This window comes from Mauremys reevesii, linkage group 1, assembly GCF_016161935.1.
Source record: "Mauremys reevesii isolate NIE-2019 linkage group 1, ASM1616193v1, whole genome shotgun sequence".
In the NCBI taxonomy this organism is placed as follows: domain Eukaryota; kingdom Metazoa; phylum Chordata; order Testudines; family Geoemydidae; genus Mauremys; species Mauremys reevesii.
This window is the reverse complement of record NC_052623.1, coordinates 234,378,282-234,396,164: the sequence shown is the minus strand read 5'-3', so window position 1 is coordinate 234,396,164 and position 17,883 is coordinate 234,378,282. Positions and strand designations below refer to the sequence as shown.

Below are 17,883 nucleotides of genomic sequence, written 5' to 3'. Positions count from 1 at the left end.
CATGGGTTCAGTCCCTAACATGGCCCATTCACCCCGTCACAAATCTACTGAGTTGACAGACAAATCTTTGTGATGAGCTGGCCACCCATTCAGAGGGTCAACAGAACTCCAACTTTTGGTGGAAATTTGACCGTGAGACTGAAGCTGTCTGTGTGCAAAGGGCCACCCCATGAGCACCCATAAACTGCAAAATCACCATTCAAAATATTTCCTCCCCCAGTCTCCTTCTGCAGTAGCTAATGTCTTCCAAGTTGACTCACACCACTCAAGAAGCTTTTATTCTTACTTCTCAGGCATCCTAAAGAAAAATATTTAAAGAATGTTTTAATGATCTGTGTTATAAAGGAAAAAATAAATGCAGTGGGTGTACATCGTGTTTATTTGTTGAGTAATTAACTTTAGCAAATAAAAGTGAATGTTCTGAATGCTTTCACTAAAAGCTATTATAAAATAATACCTTAATGCCATGTCTTAAAGTATACTTTAGACTCTCTTAAACTGGCCTCTTGTGTTTTTCATGCTTCAAAACTTCCCCCACCCTAGGGGAAAAAATTCCACAGCATTCTTTCTGCATTACATAAGTGCTAAGGTAAGAAAACCACCTTGTTTTGTTTTATTGTTGGGTGTTTGGAAAACTACAGCCTCATGTAGGATCTGATAACTAATCCATACGGTACATTACACTGACAATACAGTCGAAACATCACAAACCAATTCCCAAACTCCAGATAGGAATCAGTGTCTTTATTGTAGAACAGAACAATACAAGCCCACCTTAACCCAAAATAAGGTTTTCTGGAGCTATGGAATGTCTTTATGGCATACTTCATGCTAGAATTTAGATGATGATGGATGATTGTACATGTAGTAATTTTTGAAGATGTTGCTGATTGGCTGAGAGATAAAACAGAAGCCCTGGTCTCTCGTGGTATCCTAGTTGTCCTGGCACTTTTTATAAGAGTAGTGCTGTTGCAAAAATCAGGTAATTACATTTGTCTACCCAAATCTCCCTTAGGTTTTACCGGTATAATGTATTCTTCATTTCCTGTCTAAGCTGTTGTGTATTATCACTGTGCCCTGCTAAACAGCTGACGTTTGTCACTCCAGGATTGGATGCTTTTACCTGGGAATTGGTATGAGCCCTGGATACAGTTTTGTATATGACTTTAGGGTCACTTGGGAATACTCACAGTATGTAAAGTTTAGTGCCGTCTTTGCCATTAAGTATAAGTCTTTGCAGAATCATGGCCTATGTTTGTACAGTGCTTCAGAATGAAAAACTTCATAATTCACCATCAGACAATTCCCCTGGTGGAAGGGAACTTGCCAGTGGCATAAAGCTGTGGAGCTGGCACCTGAGCCAGCTGCTCTACACCCCGGTATAGAGGAGTAGGGAAGGGAGGTGGCAGAGCTGTGCTAGGCCAATCCTCTACTGGTGGCTATGGCAACACACACCAAGGCCAACACTGAATCAGGGCTCCATAACCAGCGCTCTGATTGGAGCCAAACACAGGAGAGAATCTTCCAAGTTGACTCACACCACTCAAGAAGCTTTTATTCTTACTTCTCAGGCATCCTAAAGAAAAATATCTATCTTCAAAAGTTATGGAATGAATTTCCACCCTCTGCATCCCAGAAAACCTCAGTCAAACTGTGCTCCACTACATTCAAACAGCTGAACCCTCATCTGGAGAGTGGTTGGAACTAAAACATTCTGCAAGAGGCAAACCCACAAACCTATGTCTGTCAAAGAAAGAAATGCCTCCTTTTCCTCTCAGTCTTTAGTCTTTCCAAACTGTTGTAATGGAAAAGAAATATTTAACATGTCCTTAATCAATCGTTTCATAAAGCTTCCAACATGGGCAGAGTTAAAAAAAAATAACGATACTTTTCAATTTTACTGCATTCTGCTACTGAGGATCTTTACAAATCTTAATGAATGAATCCACACAGCACCAATACCCCTTGGAGATAGGAATAAATATATGTATTTTACAGACTGGAAACTGAGGCACACAGAATTGATGACTTCCCCCAGCGCCAACAGGAAATCTGTGGTTATAATCCCATTCTACCACCAATATTATGACTGCCAGTCTTGTTCTTTAGCCACATGCCCATCCTTCCTCCATTTAAGTGGAAATAATAAATACAGATTGCAAGCTGTTTAAGGCAGGGGCCATCCTCTATTCCGTACAGTGCTCAGCACTATGAATCCCCAATCTCAATTGAGGCATCTACACACTACCACAGCATAAATAGTCACAATGGAAAATAGCAACAAGAATAAATAAAGTGATGTCCTACAGAGCCTAAAAGGTCTAAGCATGCCACTGTGCAAGCTTATCATTTTCACTTATGGGCTGACACCAGAATCAAGTCTTATTGTAGTCAGTGTAAGAAAAAAATATTCCCAAGCTCTGAAAACTGAACTCAGTTTAAGTGCTGGTTTCCAACAGTCTTGCCCCATGCCAAAGAGGTGCATGTTCCTCAAGTACCTTATAAGCTATTGCCTGATGAGGCTTCCCAGTTAAATAAGATATGGAATTAATTATCCTGGGTCACTTCTGAGAGAGTGAGAGAGAGAGAGAACCCGTTTCCCCGCCATCCCCATTCATCTCAGCATGTTTCTAGATCAGTGATTCCTGGTCGTATTTCTTTACGGTCTTAGTTTTGTTCAATAAGAGTGCAGGTTCCACCAGGGTTATCTGCACTACATAGCTTTTATTTTTCTGTTGGCCACCTGCAGTATTAAGCGAGTATTTTCAAATAATTTCTTCTCGCAAGCTGTTGTGGCCTGACTTAAACATTCAGATTTTTAATGATGATTGTGTCTACCCACACTAAGTACTGTGCTCCCTGATTGGTCAAAAGAGCCACCAGATCACCATTTAAGCCCTGTAGCAAGAGCAACATTGTGGCTGTTCAATATGTTCTGTGTCAGACCAGCTTCCTGTCCAACCCTTGCTTCATTCCTTGCCTGCTCTGCTCCAGCTCCAGTCCTGTCTGCTTCTGAACTCCTGATTCCTGGTTCATCTCCTGATCATGACTCCAGCTTTAACCTTTGGTTGAGTCCTGATCCCTGGCTCTAATCCTCGGCTTGTCTCCTGACCACACCTCCAGTTCTGTCTGCTGATTCTGCTCTGAAAATTAGGCCAGACTCCTGCTTTGACCACTAGGTAGCTCTGTGTGCACCATAGTGTGTGACATCAACTGCTTTAGGCACAACCAAACAAATGAGCAGATACTACACACTTAGATGAAGTTCTCTGGTTGAGCTGACAGCACTGGAGCCAATCTCCACATTCCCTTAAATACTTCCTACTTCTAAACAGGGCTGTAAAATTTATTTGATCTTAGACACTGCATGGCAGGGAGATGCATGTACTCCATCACATTTACACTTGTGTTATCTTTCTGAATGAGATGTCATATTACTAGACTGTCAATGCTGGAAGATAATAGGTCAGATCATCCAACAAATTAAACATTTTTAGCGAACACCCAGCAGAATTTCCCTTGGAATTTTTTTTTTTAACAATCATGGAAAAGGAGACAGCTTGCTCCATCATGAACATATACTTTAAACAGCCAGCCAGCAAGAAACACCATAAAGAAGTGAAAGAGGAGTGGCCAGGCAGTCAAGATGTAGACAGGACATTGCCAAATAGCAAGGGCAGCAAGATACCTACATTATATCATTGTTATCATGGAGGCAATGTGCTCTGGTGGATAGGGCGCTGAACTGGGAATCTGGACAGCTGGGTTCTGTTCCTCACTGTACCACTGACTTGGTGTGTGACATTGGGCAAGTTACTTCTCTTGTTCTTTGGGCCTTTGTTTCCCTCCCAATCTCTGTTTCATCTGTCTAGACTCTCTTCAGGATAGCAGCTATCTCTCGCAATGTATTCATAGGTTGTCTGTCACAACAAAGCCTCAGTCTCAGCTGGGGCTTCTAGACAAGAGGCTAAAACTAAGCTGTCAGCTGATGTATATCATCAACAGGTTGGCAGCATAAAAGTAAGACAGTACTACAGAATGAGGTGAATATCTCTACTTGTATGTTAAATTGCATTAATTATGCTTGTTAAAATTCTGGCATGTTTTTTAGAAAAAAGATCTTGAGTCTATCTGCCTCTTTGGTTTTGTTAACTGTCCCTGTGCTTTCACCTGGCTGAGCACAACAATCACATCCTAAACTCTCTCCTTACTAACATGGCAAGTCTGACAGCAAACTACTTTCTTCGTCATGTCACGGTTTAAAGTCACAGACTTCATTAAAGTATTTCTGCTGGACCAGCCTGGGTACCCGAAGTTTAAAGGGCTCCAGATTAAAGTCAATGCTAGGATAACTTTTAGCCCACATCCCAGTACAAGAATATGTTTGACCTGGACATTGGTCTGGCTCCACTACTAAAGATGGCAGACTTAGAGGAAATAAGATCTTAGAGGTTCTTATTCAACAAGTCGCCTATAAAAATAATGGAAGTTTAACGTGTTTTAATGAATTATTAGAGTTAACTCTAGTTAGTGATAACTCTTCTCCCCTTTCCCCCCTGCTGCCATCATAGTCTCAGGTCAGAATAAGCAAACATTATAAACTGGTGGAATGACCCAGGAGGAGAAAAAAAATGCCTCTAGCAAGATCTTGGTCTTCAGACATTAGCGTTTGTAAAAAGAAAGTAAATGAAGTTAATGGAATCAGAAAGCAAACTGAAACCTCCCCAGCTGAGGTTCAACCCAGCTCTGTGGCTCCTGGATGTAGGGTCCTAATGCATTCTCCCCACTCCCTCCAGCATCCAGTCTTACTACCTTTCCTCTGAGTAGCTTTGCTAGAGCCCTTTATTCAGCAGGGATTAGATAGTGCCCAGTAGCCTGCGACACCCACCATCTTTGAGTGTTTGTGAAGGAATGGTAGCCCTGAAGACTGACATCCTCTGTCTACCAGAAAAGTACTGCTCTGGTAATGACTGTGTACGTTTTCACTACATTGCCAACCCTAATGGGCCTCAGCCACAACCTTGAGGTATTATCTCTAAGGATGACTATTCAGTCTCTGGGGCTGTGCTGAAATGGCCAAGAAGGGTGGGAATTTAATACAGTTGTGCGCATGGCTTTGGGATGTAGATACTTGTCCAGTGGGAACTGAACTCAGCTGGGGAAAGGGAAAGGGGAAAGGTTTTTTATCCTATCATCCCTGGCCCAGCTATGCTCACCACTCTCACTGTCAGTATATTCTGAAATATTCTGTATCTGCTATCACTCTTTTCATTTCCCCCTTGCCTAATTCAGGCAAGCTATCTTGATTTTAAAAGCCAGAAATTGCTGTATTATTTTTTCTCTCACCAAAGAACCATTTAAGCTCTCTTTTGTTACACCCATAGGTCTCCATTCCCTCCAATAAATGACAGGATTTGGCCTCCTCTTTCTTGGTGGCATAACTGACTGTAGAAATTACAATATGCTCAAATGTCTTTATCTCAAATATATCTTCTTATAACAAGGCTTATGGTGTCAAGGGCTAGGATCTAACTGAGAGTTTATAAGCAGGATGCGGTCTTCCCTAAACTGCAGTGTGAAATCATCAGTCAGTGGTTTTCCATCAGCTATGTGGAAAAACTCTAATTTGCCCTGTGAAAGCTTCTATTTCCTCCATGAAACACAACGTAGTTCTTTTTCACCCTGCAAAGGCATCCAAATATGTCACTTCATTTATTGAATTGTTAATGCAAAGGAGTCCAATGTAACAGGCCAAATCTATGTATCTATTCATGTGAGTAAGGCTAGCAGGATTAAGTGTCAAAAGGCAAATGAGATAAAATAAACCAACATGTGAAGTCATTAGAGTAATACCAGGAAAGTTTGGCCAATGACTCCAAATCAGAGACCCTTAATTATCAGGCTTTCATGGTAATAAATTAATTTGTTAAATTGAACAGTTCATATATTTAATATTGCAAACAGAAAATGATGTTAAAGCAACGTTAACAGGTCTGAGTGAAATTCACCCCCTGTGTAAGGGCCTACCCCCGGTCTATGTAACACTGAAGCCTCCCTTTAACCCTGTGAAGGGAAGATCCTTATATTATACTCTACATTGTATTACTCTTTCTTGCTTTCAAAGATTTATTTTTATTATTAATTTTTTTCATATCTGTTTTAATGCGTGTGTAGCATTCAGAGAACCTTGATAAGAGAGGGGTATTTAAGAAGTTTGGTATTATGTTCACTATTTTCTACATCACCATAGTGTATTTGTCCAGGAAAGAACAGAAATAAATCGCTACAACAATACAACCATCCAGTGCAGAGTATAACAAATGGTTCTTTGTGAAGGGGAATATATTGCAGTGAATTAGAAAACAGTAAACACTGACTCCCACATTGCTAGAGTTTCCAGAATGACACACACAGTGTTAGAACTTTTCACCATAAAATGCAAACCTCCTAAAATGTGCCATATAGAAACCAAACAAAGCAACATAATGATAAAAAAATTCAGCAGCATTTACCCCCCATCTTCCCTCCCCACAAAAAAGTATCCTATGAAGCTACATTATGTGCAAAACTGAGTGGCTTATGGAAAGAGTACCAGAGTAAATAGAGCGATGTTATTCTTTAATTGTAAGATCCAGCAATGGGTGCACTTTCTTTTTTGAAGGGGCTACAAGAACAATTCCATCACATGATGATTCTGGAGGAACTGGCACTTAATTTTATTGCTTCTTCCAAGGAATTGCTACTAATCCATAGTCTGCTATGTCACCCCACACTGTAACCTTTCCCTTATGTACACTCCTGTTACCTCTTTCTCTCTCCTTCACTACTTCTTCTATAACCCATGAGAAATGTGTTGATTTACAACTCTCCAGCAGCTTGTTGTTTCTAAAATCTTTTTGGCAAGTATATAAAAGGTTGTTACAAGGAGGAGGGAGAAAAACTGTTCTTCTTAACCTCTGAGGACAGGGCAGGAAGCAATGGGCTTAAATTGCAGCAAGAGCAGTTTAGGTTAGACATTAGGAAAAACTTCCTAACTGTCAGAGTGGTTAAGCACTGGAATAAATTGCCTAGGGGGGTTGTGGAATCTCCATCATTGAGGATTTTTAAGAGCAAGTTGGACAAACACCTGTCAGGGATGGTCTAGATAATACTTAGTCCTGCCTTGAGTGCAGGGGACTGGACTAGATGACGTCTTGAGATCTCTTCCAGTTCTATGATTCTATGATTTGCAGTAAATATAAGTATCTGTACAACCCATATGGCTCAGACAGTAACTTTCTGCTCCTCCATGATTTTTATATTTTTTTCAGGGGAGAGCGCGAACGCAGTCCCCAACTACCACAAATTATGCAGTCGAGTTTCCCGCATTTGGGGAAATCGCAGTGGATGAACCTCACCCTGGGAAAACCACCTTTGTGATCATGGTATCTCCCCTGCCAGTGCTCATCTCCTGCCCAGCCACACTCTCTACCTCTCCAGTTTTGGTTTTCTGTATCTGGCCCCTCTCAATGGTTTTAGGATCAGGACCTGTATCTGTAGAGTATTTTGCATATTGTCACTATTGGACTGACAACCAGATTTCACAGTTTCCATTAAAAGATGTGTCTGAGCCATGGATTTCGGCTCTGGATTCAGGTGTGAATCCAAACTATCCTAATGTCCAGGGCACTTTGAGCTACTGTTCAAGTTTTGAATATCACTAGTTCTTAATGCTGCTTTTTGTCACTAATCTTCATTGGTTAGGCGGAGGGTGGCTTGTCATAAAACGTGTGGTCTAAGAAGAGAAGAGAAGGGCCTTTTTCTATAGCCAAACGTCTCTATATCTGCTTCACACCGCATTCTGCATTTGAATAACAGGCTGTAGTTTAATCTCAGAGATGCACTGACTTTTATGGCTTAGCTTTTGACTTTTATGCAGTTTGCAAAAGTGGCAGTGTTTATTTTCTTTCAGAGGAAACACCCTCCCCCCATCTCCAGTCAATCTGACAGGTCTCACATAGTGAAGGATCTGGAAGAATGTTTTAGTGGGGGAAGTATAATCTCATAAAACTGATAGGGCCTGATCCAAAGTCTATTGAAGTCCATGAGAATCTTTAGGGCTTTGGGTCATATCCATAGGAAGTAACTGTGCTCACTGTAGCATGTGACAGTAGCACTCCAGGATAGTAACATGTCACTTCTTCATGTGCCTAAGGAATCAGTGGTGATACTAGCTCTTGGTGCTGGTACATGATGGTCAGGGATGGTGCTCCTGTCCCATTCAGGCATCTGCCTGCATATACACCCTTACAGCCTTCCCTTTCCTCTCCCTATTTGATTAGTTCATGGGACAGGGATGAAGCGAACTCCTCTGGTGCTAGAGGTTGACACTGCAAGAGGTTACTTTGTATTGGCAAGTAGAAAGTGCAGACCCAACTCATAGAAAACAATTAAAAAAATTAACAGCACCTGCAAATCAGAACTGTTGGAGAAAGGGTGTTCCCCCTCCTCCCATTAGCCTCCCTCCCATAAGCAGAGCTAATTGTGGGTGGAGAGTGAGGGGCCATGTCATCTGTAGGCACAGCCAGTGTGGGTATTGGGGTATATACTTCTTGTGAGCAAAACCAGCTGGGATGGAGAGGGAAGGCATGTCCCCTCTGTAAGCAGAGGCAGTGGAAATGGGTGTTATAAGAACATAAGAATGGCCATACTAGGTCAGACCAATGGTCCATCTAGTCCAGTATCCTGACTTCCAACAGTGGTCAATGCCAGGTGCCCCAGAGGGAATGAACAGAACAGGTAATCATCAAGTGATCCATCCCCTGTCGCCCATTCCCATTCCCATTCCTGGCAATCAGATGCTAAGGACACCATCCCTGCCCATCCTGGCTAATAGCCATTGAGTTATGCCATTTATCTAAACGTGCATCATGGATATAGGTGCATGTATGTGTGTGAGATATCCTCAAGGCTTCCACTGAAGCTAATTACTTCTACAAGGCTTCTGTTAGTCGCATGGATGGCCAGTTGAGACAGACTGTGAAAGGAGGAGTCAAAGGGCCATTTTTCCAAAGAGCTCAGGGACAGATTTCTAAGTCTATCTGCAGCTGTGGGCAGATTTTCTAAAAAGCTCCAATCTTATTCAGAAACCTAAATAAGGGCCAGCATCCCCCCTTCTGACAGCTTTGACCAGATTTTCTAAAGAGTTCAGAACCCAAAGTGCTAAGTTCTTGAAAATCTGACCCTAATTGTCTAAGGTTCTGAGAAAGTGCAGAGTTCTAACATAACTGCACTAGTCAGGATGCAGTCAGAAAAATGTAACAAAAACCAATCTGTAGCAGCAATAACACACTCTGGGAAGTGCAATTATAATATGTTACAAGTGGTTGATGATGACACTCAACTTTCTGCTTCTTGACACATAAACCACCCTAGCTGTAGGCTCGATTCTACAAGGTGCTGAGCAGTATGGCCCTAATCCAATAAAGCACTTAAGCAAATTTTTAACTTTAAGCACCTGAGTAGTCTTGTTGACTGCAGCTGTAGTTACCATGTACCTACCATTAATCCATGTCTGCTGGGATAACTTCTAAGAATCCAGCCCTACAAGCAGCTCTTCTAGAAACACCAAAACACATACAAACATATTTCCCTAAAATGTGGAATTTCCCAGGTCAAGAGGTAATACTCAGTCCTGGACCAATAATAGGTTTAAGGTCTAATATCTCACAAACCATCATGGCCAGAAATGGGTGCTTTATAACGTTGTATTACTGGGAATTCCCTTCTATCTCTTTCAAAGAGATACAGCCCTTATTGCCAGACCTGGTAAACTGTGAGATATTGCACTTTAAAATTGTGACATTATAAATTACAGGTAGGCTGCTTTAGATCATTTTAGAAGTTCTTATTTTAGTTACATATTTTCACTCCCTTTGTGGCCTGTATAGTTGGGGCTGGTTTACATTTTTAAAAATGCAATCGTGTTTGAACATGATGGTAAACAAATGAGTTAGGTAATGTAGTCCAGAATAAATCACATTCAGCATTATGTAGCTGGGACCAACTTTAGCTGGCATGATGCTGAACTAAATTTTCCTGGTTTGCACTGATCGCTAAGTCATCAACATTGCAGCAGCTAATTCAATTGGGCTCACACACAAGATCAGCCTCTGAACTCGTGGTACTAAAAACACCTGGTTTTACAGGGAGAAGGGGTGTGACCAATAGTAACAATCAAACTTTTAAAAACTCACTCAAGCATTTTCATATTCTTCTTCTATATTCTTTGCCACCCAGCAGAGGCAGGGGGGGGGGGAGGCAGGGCAGGAAGCGGCTGCGGCGCGCTTCTCGGCGTGGGGTGGTCTTCAGTGTCAGCAGCGGAGGGAGGGCCCTCCCCAGTCGCTCTCAGTTGGGCCACACTGAAGGCCCCCCCACTGCCCAATGCCACCGAGACCTAGGACCCCCTAGACCGGGCTAACCCCTGGGCCCCCTTGGGGCCTGCCCCCCCTCTGGCCCCCCCCCCATGTGCAGAGGACATTATTATATGGTAATTATATTGGCACCAGTCTGCATAAGTCTCTGGTGGTTTTGGCACTCATCAACAGGACCTCATGTATAATATGGTTGTGTGGACACATCATTGCAAATTAGTTGTAAATTGCTGCATAATTGTGCTCCAGAATCTAAATGTTTATTTTTTTAAAAAGTAAGTCTCGAGCCTTTCAAAATATCAGTACACCATAACTGTTTTGGTGATATTTACCTGAGCCTGCAAACAGCCTGAAATAACAGTTTTGGGTAAAGTGTGGGCTGCCCTGTTTATATCAGCTGGGTGCTCATCCTGAAATCTGATGAAATGGTCAGTGTTGTTAACTATTTTGCTGCTGATAATTTGAGCAGAAATCTCCAGGCAATGTGCTCTTTTCTCATTGCTGGATGAAGGGGAAGATAATGGGGCAGAATGGAGAGGGGCCAATAGCTGCTATAGTTTTGAGGTGGGGAAAAAAGGAATTCAAACCCTGCTCCCTCAGATGTAAAGCCGTCTCTGCTTCCTGTGCAGAAGGGTGAAGGAAAGGAGAGATGCAGCCCATTCCCAGTATCAAAAGTTCCACCTGCCCTCTCCTAAACACCACCCACACCTTCCTGAATGTCAAAAGTCACAATTAATACCTTATCCACCTGTCCCCAGAAATCTTCTGCAATGTTTTCACTATAGCACATTGAAAACTTGGAGCAGCATAATGTGAATTTAATATCAAAATAAACACACGGAAGAATCTATTAATTGGACCAGACAGGGCAGGAACAATGAGAAGGATAGGGGTCCCTGTCACCAGGGCCGGCCCACAACATTTTGGCACCTGAGGCGGGGAGCTCAAATGACACCCCCATACTCCCTCGGTTGGGCCAAAACTTTAAAGGTCTCAATTCGGCCTTCTTCCTGTTCTACTCCTCTCATGGTACTGCTCTGCTACCTACCCCAATAAAGGAGAACTAACAACTTAAAATGCCATGTTCAAAAATTTTAAGTAACACTTAACTTTCAAAACACCTGAACAACAAATGTAACTTTTCTTGTCTGCATAGTAAACACTGGCATTTTTATCTGGTTGAATAACCAAAGTGGTGCTTCCCGTGCCTTCTTGGTTGCAAAGATTTGAACTGCTTCCCGAAGGTCCACAATCTTGGCCAGCTCATGCTCTATTGAGATGGTTGCAAGGCTGACCAGCCTCTCCTGTGTCATTGTGGAGCATAGATGTGTTTTTGTTAACTTCAGCTTGGAGAAGCTGCATTCTCCACTGGCAACTGTTACAGGAAGTGTTAGAAATATGCACAGAGCAACAAAAGCATTTGGAAAGAGGGTGGTCATATTATTTGTGCACATATATTCCAGAACAGCCTTTGGAGTTGATCCTGCTGAAATGTATCTTGAAAGGGCTTTCAGTTCATCACCTAAATCACTTGCATCAATATTGCGCATGTCATCACTTGTCAACACTGTCTCAAGTGCCCTGCATTGCTGGTATAGGTCTTCTTCAGGTATAGTGAGGAGTTTTGGAATATCATACAACATATCAAATATATTGCTGTGTTCCTTGAGCTGCATGAAACGTTCTTCAACTGACTGTATTGCACAATCTATCACCTGGTTAAAGAATTCAACTTTGAATTGTTGTTTGGGGTCTCTTATGGGATTATCCTGTGCCTTGTAATCAAAATGTCGTCTTCTTCAGTGACTCTTGTATTCTTGAATGGGTGGGAAAATAGCTTCAGTGTGAAGTTCCTCTGCCAAGTTCTGTGCACTCTGCAGAACGTTTTGAAATTCCTCATCTGACCAGTAAGACTGTAGGTATGACTTTGCTTTGTCCAGTTGTTCCATTGCTCCAGATATATCAAGGTCAACACCTTGGAGTCTCTTGCTTACAACATTTATTTCAAACAGTATGTCATGCCATAACACTAAGCCACACAGAAATTTGAAGTTATGCATGTTTCTGGTGATTCCATTTCCCTCTGCCACTGTTCTCCCATGAACAGTTCCTGTCATAGCATTATCCTCCATAATGGCAACTATGTTATCATCTATCTTCCGAACTTGGTGTTTGATAGGCTTTATCATCTCCACTCAACTTTCCCATTGTGTGGCACTCAGGCCTGGTCTACACTAGTGGGGGGGTCGAACTAAGGTACGCAAGTTCAGCTACGCGAATAGCGTAGCTGAACTCGAACTACCTTAGTTCGAACTACTCACCCGTCCAGACGCCGCGGGATCGAAGTCCGCGGCTCCCCCGTCGACTCCGCCACCGCCGTCTAGATGAGACGCGATATATCGAACTCCGAGAAGTCAAACGCTACCCGCCAACCCGGGCGGGTAGTATAGACGTAGCCTTAGTGGTTTCAGTGTAAGAGAGGATGTTCCAAGATGTTGCTTCAAAATTTGCCATCAATGAGTTGATGCAGAGAAAAATACATAGATGCTTTGAATTACATTAAAAAATTCAGCAGCCTCACTAGAAGCTGATGCTGGATCACTGACCACTAAGTTCAAGAATGAGAACTGCATGGGACAAAAAATGCTCGAGGGTTTAACTCTCAGATCCATGTCTGCGCTCCTCTGTTCTTTCCTCTCATGTTGGCACCATTATCGTAGCCCTGACCTCTCATGTCAGCTATCGCAATTCCCATATCTTCCAGCTTTTTAAGAAGCACATTTGTCATACCAGCTCCTGTAGTATCATCAATGTCAATAAATTCTAGAAAATGCTCTCTGACAGTCACCATTGCAGGGACATTTTCATTAGGTTCTGTTGTTGTTACAAAATGCACCATTAAAGTCATTTGTTCTGTATGGCTGATGTCAGGTGTGCAGTCCAGAATAACAGAGTAATATCTTGCTTACTTCAGATCTGCCACAATCTTCTGTTTGACTTTTGTGGCCAGTAACTGTATGATCCTATTTTGAATTGTTTTTCCAAGGTAGCAGTGTGTGTACATTTCTTGGGTGGTGACTCTTCTTAGATGCTCCTGGAGTACAGCATCAAACTCAGCCATCAGCTCCACAATTTTAAGGAAGTTTCCATTGTTTGGCACATACAGCTGGTCTGAAGTGCCACGCAGTGCTAGGTTTTGGGTAGCAAGCATTCTCACAGTGGCAATGAGCCTTTTCAGAACATTTTGCCAGTAAAGAAACTCTGATGCAATCTTCTCTTGATGCCGATCATCTACGGTGGCCTTTAACCTTAGTCTCATCTCAAGCTCTTTCCACCTATGGAATGCTCTCTGGTGATTTGCTGCCTTCTCATGGCATGCCAGATTTCTAGCCAGATTTTTCCAGTCCTTTGTTCCTGTAGAACCCAATGCAGCTGGAACATTAGACTGGAAGAGTTTGCAACAAAAACACTATGCAGCATTCTGGGTTTTTGAGTACATAAGCCATGGCCTCTCCACTTTGTCACCATTGGGGATTTCATGTGTTGGATGGAAACTTCTATTTTGATTGTCTTTGGGGAACATGAAGTTTTTCACTTGCTGTGGCCCATGCGGTACAAGGAAGTCCCTCAGGCTACTGCTCAAGTGGGTCCACAGTCCTGGATCATCTAGACTTAAGGAACTAAACTCAGCAGCAGCTGTTTCTTGTGCCTCCACCACACTCTTCTCTGATCTACATTTTTCTTCAGGAACGTGACTGGTTACATCCATTTGAAATGGAGATATGGATGCTGCAGTAGCTGCCAGGTCACCTGCACTCTGACTAACTGGAAGATCGGGCATCTCCTCACCACTCACATCCTCACTGGGGCCAGAAGAAAGCTGCTTTTGCTTGCTTTCTTTTTCTGAATGCTGCCCCAGAGGGGTGTTTTCTTCTTTCACTCATGACTGCTGTTCTGTGCCAGCTATAGTGGCTCTCAACACTCAGTTGAAGGGGACAAATAAGCAGGCTGGTAGCAGGGCCTGAGTGAGGGAAGATATCAGCGTCTTAAGGGCCTAGCTGTCTCCTACTGCTTCAGTTGACCGTCTGTTCTCTTCAAGTGGGTTCAGGGAAGCAACAGGAAACAGGAAGCTCCCTGAGAAGCTGGTGTTAATCAGTCCAGGCTCCTGGAGGTGCTAGAGAGGTACATGAGAGGCTCCTTCTCCTCTCTCTCCCTGCAGCTCTTGCTGCTTTCTGTTATTCCCTCACCTTTTCTCCTGCCTGCCTGTTACATCTCTCGTGCCCTCCTTCCTCCAGCACAGCACTCCACCATCTCTGTGCATCTAGAGCAGAGAGAATACATATGCACCAGCAGCAGACACAATTTTCTACACTCTGGGTCCTAGTGGCCCTCCCCCCGACAATCTGGCACCTGAGGCGGCTGCCTCAGTTTGCCTCCTGGTAAGGCCAGCCCTGCCTGTCATATATATCTAGGACCCCAGCCACACAATTTAACTCCACCTGGGATCTTGTTTATTGGTAACATGCCCATCCCAAACCTATTCCAGTAAAATCTTCATACCACACAACCATTTATTTCCTCCTTTCCTAATAGTAGAGATGGGCCTGAGCCACAAAACTCAGAGGTGATTCAAACTTTCCCAAAGTAATAGGACTGTTTGGATTCAGTGTTTTGGTTCAGACCCTTTGATGCAAAGGTAGGTCCTGAGCTTTGGAGGTTCCATATACAGGATACATGTTGGTATATGTGTCGGGGAGACAGACAGCAAGTGTGAAAAATCGGGACAGGGTGGGGGGTAATAGGAGCCTATATAAGAAAAAGCCCCAAATATCGGGACTGTCCCTATAAAATCGGGACATCTGGTCACCCTAACAGAGAGAGAGACAATAGATACAAAAAACCATAATGACTGTGTATGTGGAACTCATAAAGAGAGAGAGATATACTAATAACATTCCAATATTTAGTTTTTTTCCCTTGTATTCTTCAGGGTGTTGGGTAAATGCTGGTTTTTCTGCTAGTTGATGAGGGATTTGTCTGCTAGCTGTCATGCAATTTGAACATTCCCTTGCCTCTCAGTAGTTAAATTTTGTCCTTTGCAATTTTCAGATTTCTGACAGAGCTGCTGGTGACAGTTGTAATAATATTCTGTAAAATGTTGTGGTGGTGATTCTTTGAATGCCTTTGTGGTTTGCTGTCCAGAGTTATAATAACCTCTACTCTCTTTGTATGCCCAGACATGTGTTCTCAACTTGGAAGCACTGTAGTTAGCATTTACTCTTCTGCTTGGCTGAGAGCACGTGTGTGAAAAGCATGTGTTGCTGGGCATGTGACTGTGTCTATCTAGGTGTCTATAATGTGCCTATTGCCACGGTATCTGAAATCTGTTTGCCTGCTCGTCTGTGCATACATCACATCACATCTCAGTGAAAGTGAAAAGTTGCAGATTTAGTCAAAGAGGAGAGAGCCCTCTGACAGGGATGGGAAGGTGGTTTCTGACCCTCATTTGACTAAGCTGGGAAATAATTTACATGCAGTAGATACTTCATGTGTTATTTCTCTATCAGTTTTCATTCATTAGGAAGAGAAAGATTGGACACTGTACTCTATGGACCAGATCCTCATCTTGTGTAAACTGGCATAGCTCCAATTACATCAGCTGAGAATCTGGCTGTCTATATTTTAAGCAGTTTGATGCAAACTCCTTAGAAGTACAAGATACAGTAGCCAAAGTTTCTAAACATTTGTCTGTGCATATATATAAGCATATTTGTTCTCAATGGGAGATACTTTTGTAAATTGGTCCCATAATGTGTATATTGTAAACACATATAACTGCATACAAATTCTGCATTTCCAGCAGAGCTGTATGATACTTTTGCAACAAAATCTGAAACCAGGCAAAAAAGTTGAGGTACAAAATTCACTTAGTCACATGTGAAATTTTCCTGAATCTTTCTTCAGTCTTTGAATTCCCTAAATAAGTGTATTTATGAAGAAAATGAGAGTGCACGGTACTGGACTTTGGGTTTGTATCATGCCTGTCATACTCAAGATGTATCTCAAAGTACTTTACAAAGCAATCAGTTAGATACAAATTGTGCATTAATGCTGTAAGAAAACACAATAGCTCAGATACATGTTTAGCAACTGGAACCTAGTTAACCAAGAAGGGAATGTTAGTCAAAACATCGATGATTTTTAAAAGCACAGGGAATAAAGTACAATAGGATGTCTAGCTTCCGCCAATAGAGTTATAGAGATGGCAGAAGGAAGCTCAGTTTAACTTTGAGGAGAAAATCCCCAATAGTACAGCTGATAATGCTATGCTATATTGCAATGTTAGTCTTGTATATGAACTCAAGTCTTAGTGGAAGACCAGTGTCAAGATGAACCTTTTGTTAGCAGGGCCGGCTCCAGGCACCAGCATTCCAAGCAGGTGCTTGGGGCACCAATCTGCAAGAGGCAGCAGTCCATGCGTTTTTGGCCCCAGCGCCGAATTGCCACTGCGGACGGCAGGGGCAGTCCGTGTGCCGTTAGGGCAGCACGTGCATTTCCACGGCAGCGACAATTCGGCGGCAGCTTCTATGTTCAGCTGTCCGAGGCAGCGCAGCTTCTGTCTTCCGGCTGAAGACAGAAGCTGCCGCCAAATTGCCGCCGCTGCAGAAATGCACGTGCCGCCCTAATGGCGCATGGACTGCCCCCACCGTCCGCGGCGGCAATTCAGCACGCTGTTTGGGGCGGTGAAAACAGTAGAGCCAGCCCTGTTTGTTAGGAACAGAAACTATGTACAGAAGTGAAATAACAAACTTTGTTCCTCTGTGTATCTGTAGCCTGCAACTGCTCTGTCCTTGGGTTCTCTGTTTCTGCCCCCAGCAAGAAGTGTGCCATAGGAAATCAAAGACAGCATAGTATGTACAGGATAACTGGCATCTCTACAGTTCCTGGAGGACCTACTCTATAGCACATCTTCCCGCTTTTTAGATTCTTCTCAAATTTTCCTTACTGAACTAAAACACTAACAAACAATAAATATATTAACTGACTGAAAGGCCCTTAAAGTTGCTATACTTAACATGTTTCAATCAGTCTCTTAGGGCATTTCAGCAATCTTTCCAATCAGCTGTACTGGAAAGGACTTCCTTAGGCAAGTCCTTGTTTGTAACAGACTATTTAGTCTTACAATCAAAAACAGGGGCAGTCTGTAAATTGTTTTCAATTTGTATGTCTGCTCTCACTTCACTTATCTTGGTCAAGTTATCAGGTATCCTAAGTAGATGCTTACGAGTTCCTTTGTAAGATTTTGCCTTCATCTGTGATTGCTGGCTATGAGTGAAGTGACTCTTCTTTGATCATGGTAGCCTTGACTGGCCAGTGCCCATCTTGCCAAATTCTCACTTAGTCTTTGTTTTCTATCTGTGGAAAGGTCTTGCTCTTTTATTGTAATATTTCATCTGACTGTACTTCCCAG

The 17,883-nt window shown here is 42.6% G+C and overlaps 1 protein-coding gene and 1 pseudogene across 2 annotated transcripts in view; both read right to left on the bottom strand.

The window, feature by feature from the left end:
• WNT7B (Wnt family member 7B) overlaps positions 1–17,883 on the bottom strand; it is a 144,692-nt gene that overhangs the window by 79,610 nt on the left and 47,199 nt on the right. The gene's annotated exons all lie outside the window — the stretch shown is intronic.
• LOC120396163 lies at positions 7,308–7,447 on the bottom strand (annotated as a pseudogene).